The sequence below is a fragment of the Camelus bactrianus genome, chromosome 4 (assembly GCF_048773025.1).
Source record: "Camelus bactrianus isolate YW-2024 breed Bactrian camel chromosome 4, ASM4877302v1, whole genome shotgun sequence".
Lineage (NCBI taxonomy): Eukaryota > Metazoa > Chordata > Mammalia > Artiodactyla > Camelidae > Camelus > Camelus bactrianus.
The window spans coordinates 101,523,404-101,537,768 of NC_133542.1; positions in this window are offsets into that span (position 1 = coordinate 101,523,404).

Here is a 14,365-nt window from a genome sequence, read left to right on the forward strand (position 1 = left end):
AATCCATAAGTGATCAGAAAGAAAAATGGAAACCAGCCAATCAGAAAAACAAAAAGAAAAACAAATTTTAAAAAATGAGAACAGTTTAAGAGACTCTAGGATAATATCAAGTGTACTAACATTCACATTATAGGGGTTGCAGAAGGAGAAGAGGGAGAGAAAATGGTTGAACATGTATTTGATAAAATTATAGCTGAAAACCTCCTGAACCTGAAGAAGGGAACAGATATCCAGGTACAGAAAGCACAAGAGAGTTCTAGAGAAGCCAATCAAAGAGACCCACACCAAGACATATCATAATCAAAAATGGCAAAATTAGAAAGAGAATTCTAAATGCAGCAAGAAAAAAAACAAAGAATCATATACAAGGCAACCTCCTCAGAGTTATCAGCTCATTTTTCTGCCAAAACTTTGCAGACCATAAGAAAGTGGCATGCTATTTAAAAGTCCTAAAAGGGAACAACCTACAAACTCAGGAGGATTATCATTCAGAATTGAAGCAGAGAAAAAGAACTTCTCAGACAAGCAAAAAAAAAAAAAAAAAAAGAGTTCATCATTTCTAAACTCACTCTAAAAGAAAAATTGAAAGGTCTTGGCTAAGTGGAAAACAAATACCTATAACAAGAAGAAAGAAGCTATTGGAAAGGAAAAACCCCACTAGTAAAGGCAAATATATAGTAAAAGCTGTGGATCAGCTACTTAAATAAGCTAGTATTATGCCTGAGAGACAAAAATTGTAAAATCTACTATAACTACAATAAACAGTTAAGGGATAGACAAAGATGTAAAATAAGACACTATAAATACATAACATAGATTAAGAAAATATCGATCTTTTAGAATGTGTTTGAGCCTCAATGACTACCAGTTTAAAACAAGTAAATATAGTCATAAGTCAAATTATGAACATCATGCTAACTACAAATGAAAAATCTACACAAAAGCTAGGGACAGAAACACAAGATACCACTAAAGGAAATCATAAAACCGTAAGAGAAGAAACTAAAAGAAAAAAGAACAAAGAACTATAAAAACAAAAATAAAATAAAACAAAACAGAAGTAACAAAATTGCCAGTAAGCACATACGTATTTATAATTACTTTAAATGTTAATTGACTAAGTCTTCCAGTCAAAAGACATAGGGTGGCTGATTGGATTAAAAAAAATACCCATCTATGGGCTGTTTACAAGAGACTTACCTCAGAACTATAGACGCACACACAGACTGAAAGTGAGGAGATGGAAAAACGATATTTCATGCAAATAGAAACAACAAGAAAGTGAGGGTAGTGATAATCATATCAGACAAAATAGGCTTTAAATTAAAGTTCTATAACAAAAGACAAAGACAGGCATTATATAATGATAAAGTGATCAGTACAAGAATAGGATACAACATTAGTTAATACATTTGTAACTCATACACGAGTTTTATATATTTATTTAAATATATAAATCAAACATTAACAGACATAAAGGGAGAAATTGACAACAATATAAAATGATAGAAGGGGATTTTAACACCCCACTTACATCAATGGGCACATCATCCAGAAAGAAAATGAATATCTTTACTCTTAACAGTAATCTTAAATCACACATTAGACCAGTTCTCCTTAATAGATACCTACAGGACATTCCACTCTAAAGCAGCAGCAGGTACATTCTTTTCAAGTGTACATGAAAAATTCTCCAGGACAGATCACATGCTAGGCCATACAACAAGCCTCAACAAATTTAAGAGGATAAAAATTATATCAAGCATTTTTATCTGATCACAACGGTATGAAACTAGAAATCAATTACAGTTAGAAAAATGGGGGAAAAAAACCACATGCTATTGAAAAAACAAAGGGTCAATGGAGAAATCAAAAAGGAAACCAGAAAATACCTTGAGACAAGTGAAAATTAAAACACAGCTCTTAAAAATCTGTAAGACATAGCAAAAGTAGTTCTAAGAGAGAAGTTTATAGTAATGCACAACTAAGTCAGAAAATCAGAGAAAGCTCAAACAATCTATTATCTAAAGGATTAAGGAAAGGAATAAACAAAGCCCAAAGTCAGCAGAAGGAAGGAAATAATAAAGATCAGAGAAGAAATAAATAAAATGCAGGCCAAAAAAAGAAAAAATAGAAAAGATCTGTAAAACCAAGAGCTGGTTTTTTAAAAGGATTAACCAAATTGACAAGCCTTTAGCTAGGCACATCATGAAAAAAGAGAGAGGACCCAAATAAAATAAGAAAAGAAGAGAAATTACAACCAATAACACAGACATATAAAAAACCATAAAAGAATACTATAAACAGGTACACTAACATATTTGACCACCTAGAATAAATGGATAAATTCCTAGAAACCTACAATCTTGTGCTTGCTTTGGCAACACATATAGTAAAACAGAAACCTACAATCTTCCGTGACTGACTCAGGAAGAAGGATAGAATCAGGAAGGATATATAATTGGAATAGACTGATCCCTAGTAGTGACACTGAATCTGTACTAAAACAATTTTTAAAAAATTCCCAGCAAACAAAAATCCAGGATCAGAAGGCGTCACAGAGAAATTCTCTGAAACATAAAATAACTTATATCTATCTTTCTTAATCTATTCTAAAAAACTGAAGAGGACAGAATACTCCCAAATTCTTTCTACAAAGTCATCATTACCCTGACACCAAAACCAGACAAAGGTGCTACAAAAGAAAGAAAATACAGGCCAATATCCTTGATGAATATAGATGCAAAAATCCTCAACAAAATATTGGTGAACTGAATCCAATAATGTATAAAAAGGATCATACACTATGATCACGTTTGATTTATTCTAGGGTCACAAAGATGATTCAACATATGCAAATCAGTCAATGAGATACAATCACTTAATGAAAAGAAAGACAAAAACCATACAATCATCTCAATAGATGCAATAAAAGCATTTGACACAATTCCATGTTTATTCACAATAAAAATTCTCATCAAAGTGTGTATAGAGGGAATATAGCTTAACATAATTAAGGGCATTTATGATAAACCAACAGCTATCATACTTAACAGTGAAAAGCTAACCATTTTTTCTCTAAAATCAGGAACAAGACAAGGATGCCCAATCTTATCTCTGCTATTTAATATAGTACTGGAAGTTCCAGTCACAGCTATCAGACAAGGAAAACAAAAGGCAGACAAGGAAAACAAATAAAATGCAAGCAAGTTTGAAGTGAAGAGGTAAAGCTGTCACTGTTTATGGATGAGATGCTAACTATATATTAAAAAAAAAAACCCTAAAGTTTCAATCAAAACTATTACAATTAATAAATTAATTCAGTAAAGTTGCAGGATAGAATATTAATATGTAGAATTCTGTTGCTTTTCTACACACTAATAATGAACTATCAGAAACAGAATGCAAGAGAACAATCCTGTTTAAAGTTGCATCTAAAAGAAGAAAATACCTAGGAACAAACTTAACCAAGGGGGTGAGAGACCTGTCCTCACAAATCTATAAAACACTGATAAAGGAAATTGAAGATGATACAAACAAATGGAAAGATACCCTGTGTTCATGGATTGGTAGAATTAATATTTTTAAATGACCCTACTACCCAAAGCAATGTATAGATTTAATTCAATCCTCATTATAAGAATATTCATGACATTTTTCACAAAACTAGAACAAATAATCCTAAATTTTATATGAACCCACACACAAAAAATATTGAATAGCTAAAGCAATCTGAAGGGAAAAAAAAAAAAAAAGCTGGAGGTGTCACACTCCCTGACTTCATACTATACTACAAATCTACAGTTACCAAAACAGTAAGGTACTGGCCTAAAGACAGAAACAGATCAATGAGCAAATGTAGCTCGACACATTCCATTTAAAAGGCATTTGAGAATATGAAAATAATTGAGAGTGATAAAAACAGAAAGGATTGTTTTTCTTGGTGGGGTTTGGGGATGGCTTTGAATTAACTGGAAGTGAACTAGTGTGATATTTCTGGGTAACAGATATATTCTATGTGTTTATTAGCATGGTGGTCTCAAGGGATCAATTGTTAGAACACGTCAAGTTGAATGCTTAAGTGTGCATTTTATCACATGTAAATAATTTCTCAATAAAAAATAAGGTTAATAGGTAAAAAGCTCTCCTAGGATACCATTCGTAACAATGCTTGGAAAAGACGGAGACTATCGGTAGATGACGCATCAAGGCAGCAGTGGCAGCCATGTGCTCCATCAAGAAGGAATGTTGTATCACTAATACTGTTTAGAATTATTGGAGTATGGTCATTTAAAAAAAGGCAAATTGACTACTAGTTAATTCTATTGTCGTTGTATCTATACAGACAATGCCCCCTTTTATTTCCTGTACCTGGGTTCAAGTACAATACAGATTGGAACTTGCCAACTATTTAGTGCATAAGACTCAAGCTTGAGTGAAAATGGTTACAGTAGAGCAGAAGCTAAGTCAAAATGTACAAGACCAGAAGAGAGATGCCCAAAAAACCAACAGAGTCTAAAAATCCAAACTGGTGTTTACTGAAAAAGTCTATCAAGTTCTATCATTGCTTGAGTGGCAGAAACACCGGCCAACCAGTGGTAGTAACTGAGTCAAGCAAGTAAGAAAACAGAAATGTTTGGATCACCATTTACCATAAATACCAGATACACTCCAAGAAGACGGATTATCAAACATTTCCAGAAATTTTTCCTTTATACCCAAACCTGTTTTAAGTCCAATAGACTTTGGTTACATTTTATTCTCCCCATCAAAAGCATACCAACATTAATTACAGCTCCTAGGAGTGGTCTTGAATTATGGCTGCTCTAAGTGGAAAGGGAAATTACTGAAGTACAGACTTGGTTCCGCTACTTAGAGAGCTTTCTGGATTTCCTTTCTTCTTATACGTACTTATTAAGTCCCTTTCATCTTTGGTTTCCTGACTGATTTCTCTTTCCTTGCAACTTGAAAGGGCCTAAGAAAAATCTAATTACTAGATTTTGGAAGATGGGAATTGACATATAGCATAGGAGAGCAGGAGACAGTTCAGGAATATGCTTTTCTTATTGTCGCAAGTTTACATCTATTTTGCCAAGTCTGAGAAAATACAGACCTGTCCAAAACACTTCTCCATAAGCCCCATTTTCTTTCAGGGAAGTTCTTTTCCTAGCAGCTCTTCTTGTGCTCTTAGGTATTTTTAACCAGAACATAAGCTGCTTGTTGGAATGGGATCAATTTTACTTCTCTTTTGCTTATCCTTCCACAAGCTTCGCATCTTAATGAAAATTTGGAAAAAAAAAAAAAAGGAAAAAAAACTGTAAAAGACTGTGGAAAGAGAAGATAGGAGAATGGAGGCTAACAGAGCCCAGATTCATTGTTCTCCTCAGGAGAAATAAAGCAGTTGAGTTTTCAAAAAGGGGAAATGAAACACCCCGGGAATTCTGAACCTAATCAATGCCTATTACTACATTTTTTTCTAAAAACAGAATACAGGTTCCACAACAGGGGACAAAAAAAAAAAATTTACTCCAAATATTTATTATTTTCCTAAACACGCAAAAAATTACAGATTCATTCCACCATCTTATTCTAAACAAATCTTATTTTTTCCTGCTGTTAAAGACTGAATAATTATCAATAATGTTGTATCATTTTATGGAAGCTTTTGTAATAAATTACCACAAATATAAATTTATTCTCTCATGTTATGGAGGCCAGATGTCTAAATTCAATTTCACTGGACCAAAGTCAAGATTTGACCAACTCATACTCCCTCTGGAAGCTCTAGGGGAGAATGCCTTCCTCACCTCTTCCAGCTTTCCTTGGTCACGATGACTTCTGTCTGTGTCAAATCACTGTGTCCCCTCTTATAAAGATACTTGTGATTGCAATTAGGGTCCATCTGGATAAATTAATCTTCCCATCTCAAGATCCTTCACTCAATTGCATCTTTTACCATATAAGTTAAATATTCATGGGTTACAGAAATTAGGACATGAACATCCCTTGGGGAGTTATTATTCAGCCTAGCACAACCTCTTTTTTAATGTTCACATTGATAAAAACAAGTTGTAGTAAAGGAGACAAATGGATTCAGGTACAATGAATGATATTTTAGCTCCAAAATTGAACTAATCAAATACCTAAAAAGAAAATAGTACATCTTGTTTTCACTTGAATGAATTATTTTAAGGAATAAAAGTGATTAAAAACTTTCCCCCACTTTGTTCAATGATAAATGTAGAATTTTAGCTAATTAATAACATCACATGCAAAATCTTCACTCTGAAAATGTGTTAATAATTTCAAATTGAGAATTAGAAGTTTATCAGGAAAATTCTGTTACATATAATTTTGTTTTAACAATTCAGCCCAACAATCTGTAAATAATTAAAATTACATCAATCCAGTCTTCAGCTAAAAATATAGCAACACTGCTTTTTTTTTTTTTTTTTTTTAGTAAAAGCTTTAGTATAAAAATTAATCAGTGTGGATTAGACTGAGAATATACTGCAACCTTGAATCTGGATGGAGCATCATACCTAAATACCGGCAATATCCCCAATCCATTTAAAGGAGATTTTCAAGTAGCCCGTAGGCTATAATGTTCACCTCAGGGGAAATACTTTTTCCTATTTTTTAATTTTAGATTTTTATAAAGTAAAAGAGTCAGAAATATTATGTACCATTTTAGAATATAATGTGGGGTTTTACATCTTAAAACTCACTAAGGTTTCTTTGTATCATATTTTATAGGCCTGTTGGAGTCATCATTTTCCATTTCTAGTGAATACTAAGGGAAGGTAATGGATGAGGGTTATAGCCTGCCTATGTAATCACTATATTTTATAGTTACATGGTAAAGGAAAAGCTGCTAGAAATTAGCTACTTTGGATAGGTTTTATTTAAAAGCTCACTTTGTTAGCAATTTTTTTCTGTATCATATATTTAGAATTGGATAAAATCCATACTCTTAGACCCTTATGAGGTTTAGAACCAGAAACTAGATTTTTTTTCCTTTAAAAAACACATTTCTCAAAGGCAGTTTTATTTTAAAATTAGGTATAAAGTTTCTAGTATCAGCTTTTTCACTGTTGAAAATGGCAACAAATTAGATTTAAATGTATATTATATGTTAAGAATTTTTAAAGAGACACACATGTAAATCAATTATCTTACTGGAAGTTATAGCATAGTTAGCTTAAAAGAATGGATGTATATTCATAATATCCAAGTCTAACTGATACCATTTCCTTTTAAACAGAACTTGAGCAACTTCTATATCCAAAAGCTAGACACTTTTCTTTACCTTTTTTTTTTTCAACAAATACTGATTGGTTGCTGCTGGAAATACAAAACTCTGCATGACCACTGCCTTCAAAAAGTTGATGGAATACAGAGAAGGTAAACACAAAGCATCAGCAGGTAGCTACAATACAAAGTAACTGTGATGATTCTGAATGGAGATCGTTCTTTCAGAGTTAGAAGAATGTAGGAATTTTTTTGGTCAAGGAAAAGCCAAGGTTTACCGTATTTTGGGCTCTTATATCTCCTTGTGATTATTTTTAGCATTTTTTACAACTCTCCCTTTCTGCAGCTCCCTCCTTTCTGCTCCACAAATCACAGCCTCTTCAGCCATTCTCTCTCTCTTCACTTCAGTGAGACCACGATGCTTTGCTTGATTTGCTCTTCCCTTAACCAGGCAGAACGGTGGGTGATCAGAAGGTCTCACTCCCAATTGTAAACTGTAGCCATTTAGGAGATAAACAGAGTAATTAATGAACCTTGTTGTTTTGGCTAATGAGATTTCACTTAGAGATTTTCAACTGTTAGCTGCCTATGAGAGCATATGGTACAAGAGAGATGAATTAAAGAAGAAATTGATTGGTCTTTAAGAAGACTAAAGCAAACATAAAGAAAAAGAATAGATCACAGTAAAAGGGATCAGAAAGGATAGCCATGAGGCGGTGAAACAGAGGTAGAGGGCATGGGTTACACAATTAATTAGAGGAGTTAAGGAAAATCTATCTGAGAAGGTGAGAACTGAGCAAAGCTTGAAGATAGAGATTCAGCCAAGAACATATCTGGGGAAAAGGGACTACAGACACGAGCCTGAAGCAACGTCACTGGGGCAAGAGTGTACTTGGAGTGTTAGAGAATCCTCCACCATCAGAGTTAAGTGAACATGGTAAAGGGTGGAAGATGATGCCTAGAGGTAATGAGAGAAGGCCATGCAATTCCTTCTTGATGATGTAAGGATTCTGGCTTTACTGTGAATGAAATGGAGAGCCGCTGAATATGGTGTTTTGATCAGATTTGAGTGGCATGGTCTAAATTATGTCTTAAAATATTTTCTCTAGCTGCTCCTATGTAACGATAGCAGAGAATAGAATTTCAAAGTAAATAGAGGGCGAAGGTTAAGAACAAGAAAACTACCTATGAGGTTTTTGTAATAGTTTAGAAGAAAGTTGATGGTAGCTCTGATCTGGCAGCAGTAAATAGTGAAAATTCAGGTTGGCAACATATTTTTAAAATAAAGAAACCATAATTTCCTGAAGGCATGGATGATGAGTGTGAGAGAGAGAAGAATGAAGGTCAAGTCCAGGTGATGCAGCCTGACAACCAGAAGGATGGAATTGTCTTTAACTGAGATGGAGAAGGTGGTGGATGGAGCATGTTGAGGTTAGCAGGGTAATGTCAATAGGAGGAGTGCAGATTTGAAAATATCAATTTTGAGATGACTATTAGAATTTCAAGTGAGTATTTTAATATATGATGATCCATAACAGTGATTGATTATCTACTGCAGCACCTAATCACTAGATTGCGTGTTGCTTATAAAGGGACCAGGGCATGTTTATTTTTAATTTTCCATGGCACCTAGCACAGGGAAGAATGTATTACCAAATCCAATGCCTCCTATTCTAATTATTCACTGCATTCCTAGGGTAGTCTAGCAAATGACTGTAGTTTTAAACAAGTTACAAGGATTTTTTTAAGTGCCTATAATATACATTGTTAAAAAAATAGAAAAAACATCCTGAAAGCACACAACACATAAGAAAATATACAGCAGGCGTGTCTATGAATAAGTGGCTATATTCACTGTATTTTACTGAATTAGGGCATCTGTGTAACAATACAAAAACACAACTCTTTTGAAGCTTTCTGCTTTCTGAAGTTTCTTCTCTATCCTTTGTTGTTTTAAATATAGCTCTGTAACCATGTCACAGAATATTTTCTCTTGAATTTCTCAGAATCTATAGGCTATATATTACTGAAACATATTCACATGGGGACTAAGGAAGGAGATAAAGCATATTTCTATGTAAATTACATTAGTAGTTTTGTTTCCCTTCATGTGGCTCATGGTGTGGACACTGTAATCCTGAATATGGAAATGGAGTGTTCAGACCATTCATGAACAAGGAACCAGTGGGAACTGCAGTGTGGAATAAATGTTAACATTTTAAAATATGAGCCTTTATGTGTTTATCAAAATCCTCCCTAGTAATTTTTTCTCACTAGGATTCTTTCTCACTCACAGAGAAATTCTATCACAATATATATTATTCTCTTCTGATTACACTGTCTCTTGGCTTGAAATTTTAAAAGTCCTGAGGCAAAAATGACAACTATTTTTAAATCAATCTGATCAAGTGTTGATTAAAAATATTGTTTTGTCACAGTAATAAAACTATAATTTGCTCTTAATAATGCAGATTTAAAATCAATTATCTATAATGATGCCTATATCAAATAATGGTATATGTGTTTTTGAAGGGAGATTTCATATATATATATATATAGCTATCAGAATTTCACACTTAGACTTTTCTATTTAATAGCTCTTTTCTATACAACTCACATTATAGGAACCAACTTGAGTGACATCTTCTATGGTTCTACATTAGAAGATAAGTCTTGTCAATGCCTGTCTATGTTTTTTACTGAATAAGATTCAATAATTTCAGTCATTTATTCCTAATTTATAACAATACTTAGCCTAACTTATGGGATCACTTTAGTTTAACTATGAAATATTGATAAGAGAATATTCGGGGAGAAAAGGGACCACATCAACAAAGAACTTTCCTAAGTTATATTACTTTTTTATATACAGTCAAAAATAGATATTTGTAAAAAAAAAAAAAAAAAGGAATTCACATTCATACTATGTAGTGATTAAAAACTTATGATTTGGGAATTTCAAAATAAGTGAAAAGAAACGCAAGACAAAAGATCTGAAGTGACATCTCACCAAAGGAGATGTACAGATGATGATTAAGTATATGCAAAGGTGCTTGAAATCAGACGTCATTAAAGGATTTCAAATTAAATCGAGATACTACTACGCATCTGTTAGACTGGCTAAAATCCAAAATACTGACAACACCAAAACCAAATGAGATGAGGAGTAAGACTGAGTCTTATTCATGTTGACAGGAATACAAAATAGTACATCCACTTTGGAAGACACCACGATTTGACCCAGCAGCAATCATGCTCATAGGCATTTGCCAAAAGGAGTTGAAAATTATGAACATGTAAAATCCTGCATGTGGATATTTGGAGGAGCTTTATTTATAATTACCAAAACTTAGAAGCAACCAATGATGTCCCGCAATAAGTTACCGGACATACAAACTGTGGCTCATCCAGAGAGTGTAATAATATTCAGCAATAAAAAGAAATGAGCTAGCAAGTCACAGAAGACAATGGAGGAATCTTACATGTATATTAATAAGTGAAAGAAGCAAGTCTGAAAAGGCTGCATACCATATGATTCCAATTATATGACAGCTGAAAAAGGCAGGACTAGAGAGACAGGAAAAAGATCAGCAGTGGCCAGGGGTTGGAGCACAGAATTTTAAAGCAGTGAAACTATTCTGTATGATAATATAATTGTGGATACATTACACTATACATTTGTCAAACCTCAAAGAAATGTAATACACCAAGAATGACCCCTGATAAAAACTGTGGACTTCAGTTAATAATAATCTATCAATATTGGTTTATTAATTTTAATAAATGTACTAAACCAGTGAAAGATGTTAATAATAGACAAAGACACGGTGGATGAAACATGGGAGTGGGCTGAGGGGCAGGGATGAGGACCCGTACTTTGTGCAAACTTAATGCTGCTCTAAGAAGTGAGTCGATTAATTAAAAACTAAATGAAAACAAATTTTATGATACAATCATCCTGTTTTTATTGAGAAAAAAAGTATACTTTGTACATAAGAAAATGAAAATTCTACAAGAAATGTCAGCAAATGTATTTTCTCTGAGCTGTAGGCTTTTGGGTGACATTAGTACTTATTTATTTGTACTTATTTATATTTTACTTTATACCATATTAATTTTATAACTGAAAATAAAAATGAGGAAATTACATGTAGCCAAATTAATTCATGTTTTCACGCATATCTACATACCTAATATTCTGAAACAAAACGAAAGTATATGCTAATTCCTAAAATAAATTGTTTTCTGTGTCACAATTAAGTGTCAGTCACTGCACCAACATATACATATAAACAGTAATAAGAGCTCACAAGACCAAACTCACACTCTCCCTGTGAAACAAGACCTCTGAACTCACTTAACACAATATCACAGAAGACTGTTGGGGGCAGGGTTAGATGCAGCGTAGCACTGATGAGACAGGGTTATTTAATTCTGGTCAGTGACACGGAGGAGGCTTTTGACATGTGACTTTGTGCAAGAGTGCTTCACAGCATTCTAGCTGAAGGACCTACAGAGACCGTGGGAAATAAGTACTATCTATGGGAACGTTGAGATGTTTAATGTGATTAGACTTCAACCTCAGAGTAATTTTTTAAATGCAGATTCCTGGGGCCATTCAAGAACAAATAAATCGAATTTCATAGATAGGTTTTGGGAATCTGCATTCTAATGAAATCTGCAGTAATTCACTCAGTATACAAGTATCATGGAACCATCAAAGTTTTAATCAAAAAGCACCAGAATCCTGTCCTTATACATGTTAAAGGTGGCTCTCCGACCTTGGTAGCCTAGTAATCAAACCAAAACCTAAGCCAGAATTACTGTCTCCAATCCAAGAAAATGAGACTTAAGAACAGCTGATCACAAACAGCCAACTAAGCTTTCTCAAGTAAGGCAAGTGCTTAAGCGATAGCCGATAAAATAACATCCTTGCTTTACTTCCAAGTCTGCTCTACAAAAAACCTTCTCCCCTAGCTCTTATTGGTGGAACATTTTTAATAAACTCTTGAAAGTTTTAATGTGCCTCAGTTTATCTTTTAACTAAATATGTATGTATGTATGTGTGCATATGTCTATGTGTAGTGTGTATGTATGACATTTAAATAAATGTCAGGTGAATTCAAAAACAATATGACAAGGAAAGATTGGAGTTTGGAATTCCAGTTAAGTATCTTCAAAATAGTCTGGGTAAGCATTAATGAGAATCAGCATTGGACTGGCAAACACACTCACCACATCACAATTTCTGAGAGCTAAGCTAAATCCTGTTCTGATGAGGTAACATTTGAGTCCAATAAAATACAAGCATATATTGTGTAATAAAATATCAGCATTTCTTTTTGATTTTTCTCAAATGTAAAACCAAGGATGCACTGCTTACATTAAGAACAGTGGGGGGAAAAGTGGGTTAATAAATAAAGAAGGATGGAAGGGAGCAAAGAAGAGAGGAAGGAAAGGAAAGACAGAAAAACAGAAAAAGGAAGGAAGGAAGCAAAGAATAAGTAAATCAATAAAAAAGCAACATGATAGAGAAGAAAACAAGCTGGATTAAGCTGTATTCATTGAAAGTAAGGGTGTTTCCCCAAAATATAGGACTTCAGTTGATAGTATTTGAGCTCAAAGCACTGTCTACATATCCAGGCCACTTAGAACTCGGCAAGTGGTATATTGTCTTTCCTTATATTTGCCTATTCTCTCTCTCTCTCACACACACATACACACACACACACACTCACACACACACACACACACACACACACACACCCCAGCTCTCTTTCTCTCACTTCCTCTCTCCCCTCGTTCCCAAAAGCACACCAAGTCCCATCTTGGAGCAGGTCCAATATATTGACTCAAAACTCTTCCCCTTTTTCTCTCCTGTCTCCACCCCTCCCTGCACACACAATAGTGTTCCATCCAAACAGAAATAGGGAGGAAAAAGATTGATGTGGAAGCAATGGAGTCATAGTAGAGGTAAAAGGAAGCCATGAGTAATTTAACAGACTTTGGCAAGGAGATGGGGAAACACTGTTAATAAAATATATATCAGCAGATGCAGCTTAGCACTGCATGTATAATGAGCAGGGAGACACACTGAGCCTTTAAGTACTCTCTGAAGTGCTTTCAAGAGCTTGGGAAAACTTGTATTTTATGCAAATCAAAGCTGTCGATTTAAAATGCATCACCCTCTTAATTTTCACAAATATTAAAGCAAAAGTCATAGTGAAGAAAGCACATTGTCTCTAGGGGAAAAGGGGAGGAACAGTAATAATAGCATCCTAGTTTATTTTAGGTACAAATGACTTTATAAGGTTCTTCATGTTGGTTTTTTAGAAAAGGGGTGGCCATAAGTATAATGCATATAAAGGTGAAAATCAGTCTGAAGGAACTGAATAGCTTGCCTATTTCTCTAAAGAGAATTAAGCTGCATTTATTTAGTGGGTAAACATGGATACTTTTTTGCAGGTGACTGCTTCTTTCCAAATGTACAAGGCTTCCCAGGGGCCTTTATGTGAGAACAGAGAAATCCGCTTTAAAATTCCCTTACAAAAGTTTGAAAAGGAGTATCTGACAACACATATAGCAAATAAATGTACATGTATATCTAGTGCTATTCATGCTAAAAAGCAACAGATTATTTAATGACAACACTGTACAGGTTCTCACTAGTTTAATGAGTCTAACTCACTGAGTCATGCATGCATGTACTCATCTATCCATTTATCCATTTATTCATTCATCCATCCATTCATCTATCCATCAATCTATTCAACATTTGTTAAATTCCTGTTATTTCCAGGTCCTACAGAAATGCATCTCAATGCCAAAGACAGAAATGATTAAACTATTTCAGCAGATACTATACAGCGCCATTTTGAAATGCAATATTATCCTCAATCAGTAATACATATATATTTATATATATTTTTATTAGCAAAATGTATATCAAGTCCATCCACTTATTTCCATTCCTACTATGACTACTCTAGGTAAAATTACCAACAGCTGTTTCCTATAATAGCCTGACAACTTGTCTATGAATCATTTTCAGGCTTCTCCCTCCACATCCATCCAGTCACTACATTTTTAAACTAACTCTCTGCAAAGCAGCCAG